Source organism: Pan paniscus, chromosome X (genome assembly GCF_029289425.2).
Source record: "Pan paniscus chromosome X, NHGRI_mPanPan1-v2.0_pri, whole genome shotgun sequence".
Lineage (NCBI taxonomy): Eukaryota > Metazoa > Chordata > Mammalia > Primates > Hominidae > Pan > Pan paniscus.
Window position 1 is genome coordinate 8,167,774 of NC_073272.2, and position 12,697 is coordinate 8,180,470.

General features: G+C 39.5%; 1 protein-coding gene across 1 annotated transcript in view; it reads right to left on the bottom strand.

Moving 5' to 3' along the window:
* The window catches only part of LOC117978593 (variable charge X-linked-like), a 433,542-nt gene that overhangs the window by 79,171 nt on the left and 341,674 nt on the right, over positions 1–12,697 (bottom strand). Inside the window, exons 9-10 of the mRNA XM_055106424.2 lie at positions 10,937–11,000; positions 9,621–9,722 (exon numbers count right to left, since the gene is read on the bottom strand). The gene's annotated coding sequence lies outside the window, so the exon portion shown is untranslated. The remainder of the gene's footprint in view (positions 1–9,620; positions 9,723–10,936; positions 11,001–12,697) is intronic.

The window sequence follows — 12,697 nt, forward strand, 5'->3', positions numbered from 1 at the left end:
ATTGCCTCTAATAAGTTAAGATGCAGTGACTACCTTTCCACAGTGGTTTCCAGTTGCTATCCAAGTTTCATTGTAGGCTATGTCAATGCTGAGAGGTGAATATCAGTTCAGAGGACTTTGCTAGATATCTTTCTTTTTTCTTTTTCATTCTTTCACCTTCTGCTCTGCACATGATAATACCCTTCAATAATGCAAAATGGTGCAATAGTTGTTCTTCAGCAATGATTCTGCCAGACCTTAACAACCATAATCTTTAGCACCAAGTTCAGGAAGAATTACACTTTCAACATTTCACAAGGTCATGGAGTTAATACTTATATCCATTTTTCTTCATTTGTCATGAACATCCTAACTGTTGTATATTACCAGACCATCAAAATTTGTCCTATTAAAATGCATATTAGAAAATTTAATATTCAAAGGATAATGGAGTAATTTTTTTCCATTTCTGGAAAGTGTACAATAGGAATCAGTTATTCAATGCTGATATAAGAAAAAAAACTCACTTACTCTATGAAAATAAGCAAGTGATCATAGACAAACATACATGGGGCCTGAGGCTGGAGTGTGGGTTGAAAAGAAGGTAACAATGTGCAGTGTAATACAAGGTTAGAGTGAGCAGACTATGGTTAACTTAGACAAGGGACTACATGTCCTTTTTCATCAAGGCTGCCTTAGGCACAGAGAACTGTCCACAAGGTCCCTGATGTCTACAAACTTCCCAGTTCTCCGTTGTTTTTGTTACAAAATTAATTTTTTTAATGAAGAAAAATACAAACATTACTGAAAGACGTAGAAGACACAAATATAAATGAAGTCATATGGCATGATTTTGGATGAGACTTTTCGATATTGTTAACATGTTAGATATTTCAGAGTTAGCATATCAGGTTTGACACAACACTAATGAAAACCACAATGGAATTTTGCTCTGTTCTTTAGATTAAGAAGTGATTTTTCTGATCATTTGAAAGAACAAACATACAAGCACAGTCATGGCAATTTGAGTAAAAAGATCAATACAGGAAGAGAGAGGAAGATTTGAATTATCTTGGTATAAATTTCAAATTATTAAAATCATGTTATAGTATAATAGCTGTGTGGTGACTGATTATGCAAAAAATGAAGTAGCCAAATAAAAAACAAATGAAAAAGCAAAAAAGCAAAAGCGTATTGGATTGCCTTGTAATGCAAGGCTATAAGCATTTGGATTAATTCTTTAGGAAAAAAAATTCATTTCTTACCTAATTGAACCCCAGGATTAAATATAGTTGTTAGGAGTCCCTCTTCCAGTTCAAGAAAGAATATCACTCTCATCTTAATAAACAAAACAATAGATATTTGTTAAAAAGATGTTTTAAGTTAAAAAATCATAGTTTTTTAAACATTTGTGGTTTTTTAGGTTTGTTTTCGGTTTTGTTTCGTTTTGAGATGGTCTTGCTCTATTGTCCATGCTAGAGTGCAGTGGTACCATCGTAGCTCACTGCAGACTTAAACTCCCATGCTTAAGGGATCCTCCCACCTCAACCTCCAGAGTAGTTGGGACTACAGGCACATGCCACCATGCCCAGCTAATTTTAAAAAATAATTTTATAGAGACAGGGTCTCGCTGTGTTGCCCAGGCTTGTCTTGAAGTACTGGCCTCAAGCAATCCTCCTGCCTTGGCCTCCCAAAGTGCTGGGATTATAGGCGTGAACCATTGCACCTAGCTAAAAATTTTAATTAAACCTCAGGAAACAATGAAACACCTATAAACTCAATTCCAAAAAGTAACAGCTCTACATAAGAAAGAAAATACCCCTGACTACTTTCATCTCTGTTGGAGTTGGAGAGGCAGAGGAAGCTGCTAATGTGGGAAAGGAGACACTAGCTAAACTTTTTATAAAATGTAGTGACCACAGGCAGGTAGGCATATCAGGTTAGACAACTTAGGAGTCCTAGTCTCTGAACATATCTTCATCCACATGCCACCTGCTTCCCAAACCTCTCTACAGAGGGTAGAGTGATAGTACATCAAATGTGGTGGAGACAGGAGGAAAGAGCTGGGAGACATAGCTCTGCAGACACAAGGAATCTACCCCAAGTTCAAGGCAGCCTCTCTCAGAAGGTAGGGATCAGGGAAGGAAGCCTGAATGAAACCCTGCATGGTCATCTTTGACCTTTACAGAGTATGGGACAATAGCCCTCCAAAGACTGAAGGCAGTGTCACAAGGTGGAGAAAGTTCTCTTGAGGTACAGAAAGCTGGGCATGAGAGACAGAGCAAATAGGCATGCCAGCAATACCTGAAAAATAGCATCGAAACATTCCATGAAAAATTCCAGACATAAACAATTCCCAAGTTTTAAATTGCATGTTGTTCTAAGTAGTATGTATTATTCTGTTCTCACAGTACTATTACTACCCAAGACTGGGTAATTTATAAAGAAAAGAAGTTTAATTGACTCACAGTTCCACATGGCTGGGGAGGCCCCAAGAAACTTACAATCATGGCAGAAAGCAAAGCAGGCACATCTTACATGGTGGCAGGAGAGAGAGCATGCAAGGAGGAGAAATGCCAGATGCTTATAAAACCATCATATCTCATGAGAACTCACTCACTATCACAAGAAGAGCATGGGGAAACCATCCCCATAATCCAATCACTTCCCATCAGGTCTCTCCCTAAATACCTGTGGATTGCAATTCAAGATGAGATTTGCATGGGGACACAAAGCCTAACCATATCATAGCATCATGAAATCTGCCAGCATCCCTCTCTGTCCTGCCTGGAACATGAATCAACTTTCTTTTCAGCATATCTATGCGGTAGACATTTAGGAGCCATCTCAGTTATCAGATCCACTGTCCTGGTATGGCAGTGCTTGTGGTCAAATAACCCTTATTTTCCTCAATAAGCACAAGAGTGGACATGCCAGCATGTTGTTATAATTGTTCTACTTTGTTATCAGTTCTGTTAATCTCTCATTGTGCCTAATTTATAAACTAAACTTTGTCATAGGTATGTAGATATAGGAAAAATATAGTATTAATATCTATAGGGTTAAGTATTCTCTGCAGTTTCAGGCATCCACTAGGGGCCTTGGAACATATCCCCTTTGGTAAAGGGGAACAAATGGAGTATAATTTTTCTAAAGTTGACTGTGATATGTTAAAGATAAATATTGAATTATCTACAGTCATGCTTTTTAACAGAACTTTCTGAGATGATGAAAGTTGCATTAGCCTGTTGGAAATGCTATAATAAAATACCAGAGACTGTGTAGCTTATAAACAACACTAACATATTTCTCATAGTCTGGGAGGCTGGAAGTCCAAAATTGAGACACCAGCAGATTCAGTGCCTGATGAGGACCTGCTTCCTGCTTCATAGATGACAACTTCTCACTGTGTTCTCACATAGTAGAAGGGGTAAGGGAACACGAATCCCATTCACAAGGCCCCACTCTCATGACCTTATCACCTCCCAAAGTACCCACTTTCTACTACCATCATTTTGGGGGTTAGGTTTCAACACAGGAATTTGGTGAGAGGACATAAATATTTAGTCTATAGCAGAAGTATTCTACATCATTCAATATGGTAACCATCAGCCACCTTGGCTAGTGAGCACTTGAAGTGTGGCTGGTGTGATTGAGGGGCAAATTTTTAAAATTGTATTTAATTCTACTTTCTTTCAATATCCATATATGACTAGCAAGTACCATATTGGAAAGTAAAGCTCCAGGGTAGAGGTGGGCAACCTTTTTCTATTAAACACCAGGCAGTATATAGTCATAGGAGGGGTCCCCAACCCCTGGGCCATGGACCAGTACTGTAGCCACACTGCAGGAGGTGAGCAGTGGGTGAGCGAGTGAAGCTTCATCTGTATTTACAGTCACTCCCCATTGCTCATATTACCACCTGAGCTCTGTCTCCTGTCAGATCAGCAGCAGCATTAGATTCTCACAGGAGCACAAACCCTATTGTGGACTGCACTTGTGAGGGATCTAGATTGTGCACTCCTTATGAGAATCTAATGCCTGATGATCTGTCACTGTCTCCCATCAACCCCAGATGGGACTGTCTAGTTGCAGGAAAACAAGCTCAGGGCTCCCACTGATTTGACATTACAGTGAGTTGTATAATTATTTCATTATATATTACAATGGAATAATTATAGAAATAAACTGCACAATAAATGTCATGTACTTGAATCTTCCCTAAATCAATCACCCCAGCTTGGTCCATCGAAAAATTGTCTTCCACAAAACTGGTCCCTGGTGCCAAAAAGGTTAGGGACTGCTGTTCTATAGTTTTGGATTTATAGACTGACAGGCAATGTCAAGGATATCATGTTGGTACATATATAACTATTTAAAATGTAACCGATTTAAAAATGTAGAAACCCTTCTTAGCTAGTAGACCATACAAAACCAGGTGGTGGGCTACAGCTTTGCTATAGAATAATCACTAATATGTGTATGTGTGTGTGTGCATGTATATGTGCATATACATGTATAGGTATATATGCATGTGTATGTATATATACATGCATGTACATACATATATATGTATATGTACATACATACATATATGAGTATTTTTTAGTAGAGTAGATAAAACCACATACTAAGTGTATTAGTCTGTTCTCATGCTGCTAATAAAGACATAACTGAAATGGGTAATTTATAAAGGAAACAGGTTTAATGGATTCACAGTTCCACATGGCTGGGGAGGCCTCACAATCATGGCAGAAGGCAAATGAGGAGCAAAGCTGCATCTTACCTGGCTGCAGACGAGAAAGTTTGTACAGAACTCCCATTTATAAAACCATCAGATCTCATGAGACTTATTCACCACCACAAGAAAAGTATGGGGGAAACTGCCCCCATGATTCAATTATCCCCACTGGCCCCGTCCTTGACACGTGGGGATTATTACAATTCAACGTGAGAGTTCGGTTGGGACACAGTCATATCACTAAGAAAGAGTCAATCCAAAGGAAGGTATGAAATGAGTAATGGAATAATAAGAAACAGGTAGAAAATAACTGTGGTAGAATTATACCTACCTGAAATTCACACATACATTTTGGTTGGATAGTAAATGGCAAGACTACTTTGTAAAATCATCTGAAGTATTTTTTATAAAGTCAGACATACGATGATGCCACGACCCAGCACTCCCTCTCCTAGATATTTATTCAAGAGGAACGAAAATACAAGTCCTCGCAGAGACTCTTCAAGAATGTCTACAGCAAGATTATTTGTAATAAAGAAAAACAGGAAAAAATCCACATGTCTATGAAGAGGGGAATGAATAAACAAATTGCAATAGAGTCACACAATGAATACTATAGTAGTCCGATTTCACGCTGCTGACAAAGACATACCCAAGACTGGGTAATTTATAAAGACAAAGAGGTTTAATGGACTCACAGCTCCACGTGGCTGGGGAGGCCTCACAATCATGGTGAAGGCGAATGGCATGTCTTACATGGTGGCAGACAAGAGAGAAAATGGGAGCCAAGTGAAAGGGGTTTCCCCTTATAAAACCATGAGATCTCATGAGACTTATTCACTACCATAGAACAGTATGAGGGAAACGGCCCCTATGATTCAATTATCTCCCATCAGGTCCCTCCCATAAGACATGGGAATTTGGGGAGCTGCAATTCAAAATGAGATTTGGGTGGGGACATAGCCAAACCATATCAAATACTATTCATCAACAAAAGCCAATGGAGGAATAGGTGCACATCTTGGTAAATGTTTAGAAATTGGACACACCTGTATAATCACTATGCACATCAAGAGCTGGATCAAAATGAGCAACCTTGAAATCCCCCTTGTGTCCTTCCCAAGGAGGTCAATTTTGCTTCCTTTTAAAGATTTCTGTATTTTCCAAACTTTCTACAAAAAAGGTAAACATTTTTAAATAAATATTTTTCAGTAAGTTCCTTGTCTTTATGGAGTTTCTGTGCCGATTTTCCTAGAATTGAGATGCTCTGCTAGCTTGCATATAAAACATGACATATTTAAAATAAAATATTATCTTTTCAATGATTATCCTGGAACTGTCCTCTGAAGCAATTCAGAATACAATTAAAGATTTAATTTAATGTCCGTGAACCTTAATTTCTAATTTGGATATAGGCTGGAGCAAATAGATTGTAAAAAAATTTTTAACAAAAATTGATATTGTTTCTCATATCATTTCCTAAGGATCTGATAATTTATGCTATCCTTAATGACTTTGTACCTCTTCAAAGCACATTGATGGAAATTGATTTTCCTGATTATTTCAGCAAAGTCTTTGGGAGGTAACATATTTTAGTGACACCCTGGAAAATCTCTCTAGTGTACTCTCTAAGTTACCCAGGACAACAGCTGCTACAGAAAGAAATCTCTTCATACCACCCACCTTTGTTCAGCCAGAAACAAAAATAGTGCTTTGATTGCTCTCTCTGACCTACTTTTGTGAAGGAGTACTAACGACCTAAATTCCCAAAGTCGTGGGCCTTGGAGAAACTGTACAGGATTTTCCAACCCGTCCTCATAACCTTAGGCCGAATTCCACTTCCACTGTGCTAGATTCACACAAGCCTGTACTTTTCCTAGAGATTTGCAAGGATTTTGCACCATTTGCTTTGGATTGTCTATCAGATCTTTATGGAAGTGTATGGCTTTCTATTTTGTATTCCAAAAAATAATATGTAACCAGTTCATTTAATGGCATTATGAAGTTTCAGAGTTAGGCAATGCAAAGGAGGACTGAGCACAGGACATTTGGACTTATAAATTTGTCTGTCACACACCCTAGCTCTATTAGTAGTTCATAGAACCCATTTTTAGGAATCATTATTACATCAGAATCTATCCAGAAAAATCAGCATCCTTACCTGGTCACTGGCCAATGCCAGCCTGAGGGATACCCAGCCTCCCAGGTCTTTCTTGAGTCTTTACCTCGGACATGATAGGTTCACATCATTGTTTCCAGTGCTTGGCTTTAAATAGTTGTGTCCTGTCTCCTGACCCTTTCATTCATTTCAGCCACCTTCTTTTCTCTAACTAACACCCATAGTTATAATCTATAGACTGGCAGGTTTCAAACATTGGCCCTCAATTCTGACTCATTTCAGAGTCAAAAGAACCCTCATGAAAGACCACCTGGCATGCAGGTGCATCAAGTTCCAGAAGGGACCCTTGACTGACCTTGCCAACTTTCCTCTACCTTTTCATCCCTTCTCATGCACCATCAGTAAGTTCTCTTCAATCTAATATCTACGTATGTGTACATGTGTGATTACACGTTTGTGTACCTGTACTTTGTTTTGTTCTTTTTCCAAATTTGTGCGTTTTCTTAATTTTTACTGCAACCACCCAACTTCACACCACTGTCTTCTTCTGCCTGGACTGTTACAGTAGACTCCCAGCAAGGTATCTCAGACCCCCTCATGTGTACCTCCAATCCATTCTCTTCAAGGCAGCCTGAGTGACCTTTCTAAAACAAAATTTAGATTGGGCGATTGGGCCACTTCTCTGCTTAAAATCTTGCAATTATTTTATTTGCTTTTTTAATTTAACATTTGGGTAGTCAAAATGTTTAAAATGGCCTACATAGGCTCTACTTCATTAATCTTGCCCCTGCTTCTGTCCTCCAGAACATTACATTATAATGATAAAATGTTCCTGAAGAGACAACAAAGCTTATAAATGGAGTCACTTAAAATATTTTCGTAGGATTTAAAGCAATTTCTACTGTTTTTTTGATAGCTGAATTATTTTTTTGAGACAGAGTCTCACTGTGTTGCCCAGGCTGGAGTGCAGTAGTGCAATCATAGCTTACTGCAGCCTCCAACTTCTGGGCTCAAGTAATCCTCCCACCTCAGCGTTCTGGATAGCTGGGATTACAGGCACAGGTCACCATGCACAGCCAATTTTTTTAAAAAAAATTTGCAGAGACAAGGTCTCAGTATGTTGCCCAGGGCTCAAGCAATTCTTTCACCTGGGTTGAGTTCCTGGGATAAAGTGATCCTTCCACCTCAGCTTCCCAAAATGTTGGGATTACAGGTGTGAGTCATCGTACCCAGGCTGATAGCTGAAATTTTAACCTCATGGTACTGTTCGCTCAAAAAAAAAAAGTGTGGGATAACCTGCTCCCAGTTTCCTGACCCAGGGCAATCACATTATGAGTTCACATTGTAAGACTTTTGCAGAAGACAATTTGAATGCCTTAGCATCAATTCTGTACAGACCCTGAAGGCTCATCATAGAATTAGGAAGACTTCCTCTCTCCTACCTTCTTGTCCATCTAATTGTTCTGTTTCATAAGCCCTATCCTCACAATCAAGGACATAATCACTTTTCACTCTTTATACTGTCCAAATAAGGAATGGAATCTCATTAAAATAAAATTTAAAAATTTATTGGCTGTTGTCTTTATTTGCTAGAGCTGTCATAACAAGATACCACCGACTGGGTGGCTTAACCCACAGAAATGTATTCTCTCACATTCTGGAGGCTGGAAGTCCAAGATCAAGGTGTCCCCAGGGTTCATTCCTCCTGAGGCTTCTCTTCTTGGCTTATAAATGCCACCTTCTCCCTGTGTCTTCACAGGGTCGTCCCTCTGTGTGTGTCTGTGTCCTCATCTCCTCTTCTTATGGGGTGTCTTAGTCCATTTCAGGCTTATAACAGAATACCATAGACTGGGGAGCTTATAAACAGCAGACATTGATTCTCCCACAGTCCTGGAGGCTGGAGGTCCGAGATCAAGGTGTGAGCATGGCTGGTTCCTTCTGAGGCCTCTCTCCTTGGCTTGTAGATGATGTCCTTTCCCTGTGTCCTCACGTGGTCATTCCTCTGTGTGGGTCTCTGTCCTCATCTTCTCTTCTTATAAGGACATCAGTTCTATTGGATCAGAGCCCTCCGTACTGACCTCATTGTATCTTAATCACATCTTTAAAGACTCCATTTGCAAATACAGTCACATCCTGAAATTCTGGGGGTTAGGTCTTCCACACACGAATTTTTGGGGATGAAATTTAGCCTGTCATAAGCACTTTAAATATGAGTGCAGTTCCCAATGCCCTCTTCCACAGCCTATCCCTCTGCATTATTACCTGCAGAAATAACTGATTGGCCTGAACTCCTATGAATATGCAGAAACAACCAATCTTCGCATCAGAGTATTCTAAAAGTATTAAGTAGGATTGGATGCATGTGTCTGTGAGTGTTGCCTAGAATGTCAACCAATGTCAGTGAGCCTTGATCAACATTTCCTCTCTAAGTTCACTTTTCTAAAGCACTGACTGAGGAAAGATCTTAAAACTTTAGACATGGAAAGATTCATTTTTCAAACCCCAGTCTCTAGAAAACACATTACATTAAAACTTGAAAAAAAAAAATTAGCCATGTTTCAGAAGCAAACTTCATTTTGAAGGAAGGTCAGGAAAAGATATATAATATATATATTCATCGTTTGATAGTTGGACCCTTGCCACTGGTAGGTTACTTGAAAGACTATTAACAGAGTCACAAAATCAGAATTTAAATCGAGCCCAGTTTATTTCCTACCATGTGATTTTGGGGAAGGCTAATCACAGAGGTTAGAAAATTAATTAAACATAGAATGAACTCACCTCTATCCTTTGGAAAAGTCTAGAGGGGATACCTTTACAAATTTACAACAGCTTGACAGAGAAATGCCGGTTTCAGGAAAGAAAAAGGCTCGCTACCACAACCTGTAAATTGTTAGAAGCAACATCTTAACAAATCAAAATGGCAGTTCTGTTGCACATCCTGTAGGCTAGTGAGTATGATTCAGAAATAAGCGTATAGTTGGTGAAAACCATGATTTACTGGACAATATTTCCAGCAAGACTTCTTTTACTTTAAAGTAAACACTGAGATTTTTTTAAAAATCTTTTTTGGGGAAGTTTACCCGCTCCCCTCCCCCCATCCTACCTTCTGTTCTCACTTGATTCCTGTCATAATCCTCAATTTGTTGAATCACAATTGATTGCTGTGGCAATGATTGTGATATCACAAACAAGATTATGACTTCAAGTGGGGAATAAACAGCAGGCACTCGAACTCTTAACAAATGAAATTCTATCATTATGCAAATGGCCTTCAAATAATCAAGTGTGACCCAAAATGCATAATTTTCTTTTGTGGGATATTTTTCTTCCTTTGGCATAGAAAATGCATCATCATCCACTAGATTCATTTCTAATGAAAATGTCATGGAACTTCAAAGATATATTTTAGGTTGAAACACTCTCGTATGTAACAATTAAACATCATCAACATGCTGCGAAGATCATTTTATAAAATGTAATGATTTGTCCAAATTTAACCAGGCAAACTTTCCCAAATCAGAAGAGTAACAGCAATCATACTGAATAATTGCCAAATTATGGGTTTAAAATTAAGGAACTTGTAATAGACGTGGAATATGCTTAACTTGGCTTCTGAGATTACAGCAGTTGCTGATCACTCTCATGTAGTGCCTAAATCCTGACCAAAGATACACAGACAGACAGCTAGATAATAGATGAATTGATAGGTGATAGGTATACATATAGATAATACGGATAGGTTGATAGATTATAGATGATTGATAGGTGATAGGGAGATGGATGATAGATCGATAGATAGAAAGAAAAAATGATATCTAGTATTCCATGAAAGTCTCCTCTGACCAGAAATACATCTGAATAAATGTGGAGCGCACACACACACACACACACACACACACACACACACACACCGTCTTGTTATTCTCATTTTTATGTGATTTGAAGGCTTAAAGAGAATAAGGATTGAGTTGTGTCTATGGCTAATAAGTTTCAGAGTCAGTATTTAAAGCTCAACACTCAGCACTACCCCTTAGGGCTCAAATCCCTTGAAAAAAACACAATTATATATAGTCGTAATTACCAGTAATTATTACCTTGGCTCTATGTAGGTTTAACTGTCCAGATGTCCGGTCATTGCCTGAGGAGAGACTCGAGCTCCTAAAATAAGAGAAGGTGGGAGCAATAAACGTTGGCCTCTACCAGGGATGCACAACCAAATTGATCATGTGTCTGGTAAACAAAATATCTACAGGACATGTGGCTTAGGGAAAATTTTCTGTAAAGGTTCCCCAACTGTAATATTCTATCATGAGAAATGTTTTTACGCCTCTTTGAATCTTGGAGTTTAACTCAAAGGGACTGGGGTGGGTAGATTTTACACAGAGGATAGGTCTCTTAAAGATTTTCTGATAACGAACACCTTGATGAGGAGTTCTTGGGCCCTTGTTCTATTAGGGATAAACTCGTGAAAAATAAGCTATACGATAGGTATTATGTGTTTGTTCTTTTAAAACATAGAATGAAGTGGCTTCTGTCATAAGCCCACAGTGATTTCCATTGTTGTTAATACTTAAAGATACAGGGATATGTGAGTTGAAATAAGTGGGGAAATCTATTAGAGAGAGAAGAGACAAGCATAAAAAGCTATTCATATTTCTTTGCAAGACCCATTCAGGAAAGTTGAGGGAAGTGGGGGAGTGTCTGAGGGTTCATATATCTACAAAAACAAAATTTACTTTTATTTCTTTATTTAGAGACAGAGTGTTGCTCTGTTGCCCAGGCTGGAGTGCAGTGGTGCAGTCATAGCTCACTGCAGCCCTCACCTCCTGGGCTTAGGCTATCCTCCTGCCTCAGCCTCCTGAGTAACCACACCCTGATAACATTACCATTCTTAAGCTATTGATGACTGCTCCTGGAGGTCATGAAAATTACAGTGAAGGGTCACCCAAATCTACGATGATGGCATATCCCTCTCTATTAGTCCATTCTCACATGGCTATAAAGAAATACCTGAGACTGGTTATTCATAAAGAAAAGAGCCTTAGTTAGCTCACAGTTCTGCAGGCTGAACAGGAAACATAATGCTGGTGTCTGCTCGGCTTCTGGGGAGACCTCAGGAAACTTACAATCATGGTGGAAGGAGAAGAGGAAGCAGGGACATTACATGGCCAGAGCAGGAGTAAGAGAGAAGAGGAGGAGGTGCCACACAGTTTTTAAACCACCAGATCTCACTGGAAGCCACTCACTATCTTGAGGACAGCACCAAAGGAATGGTGCTAAACTATCACGAGAAATACACCCCCATGATCAAATCTCCTCCCACCAGGCCCCACCTCCAATACTGGGAATTACAATTCCACATGAAATTTGGACAGGGACACAGATCCAAGCTCTATCACCATCTTAGGAATTGTATACTATGTGTCAGTACTGGATTAGCCCAGCCGCCAGCCAGTAATAAGGATACCATCCAAAGCAAGAATTAACAGGATGTGTCTGTAGTGCTGGCTGGGGGCCCTCACTGTGTTCCCTCCCACATCTGTTCTGTTTAGGGAGCAGAAGCCTTGGCCCACATGGTCAGGATGGCAGGATGTCTACTCCACTAGCCTACGACATCTCTGGTCAACATTGGCCTCTCATGACTGATCGCCCATGCCTGTGTGGAAAAGATCCCTTCTAGGAAAGCCGTTACTCGGCATTCCAGAGATCTGTTCTTCCTGTGTTGCCATTAGAGTCACAAGCAGGACCAAGTACCTCCACCCCGTGGTTCCTGGAAACAAAGAAAATCAGTCAGCTGGTGGTGTGTTTCTTTGGCTTGTGGAAAGTTAGAGACGCACTTCGATTTCATGAGGAGG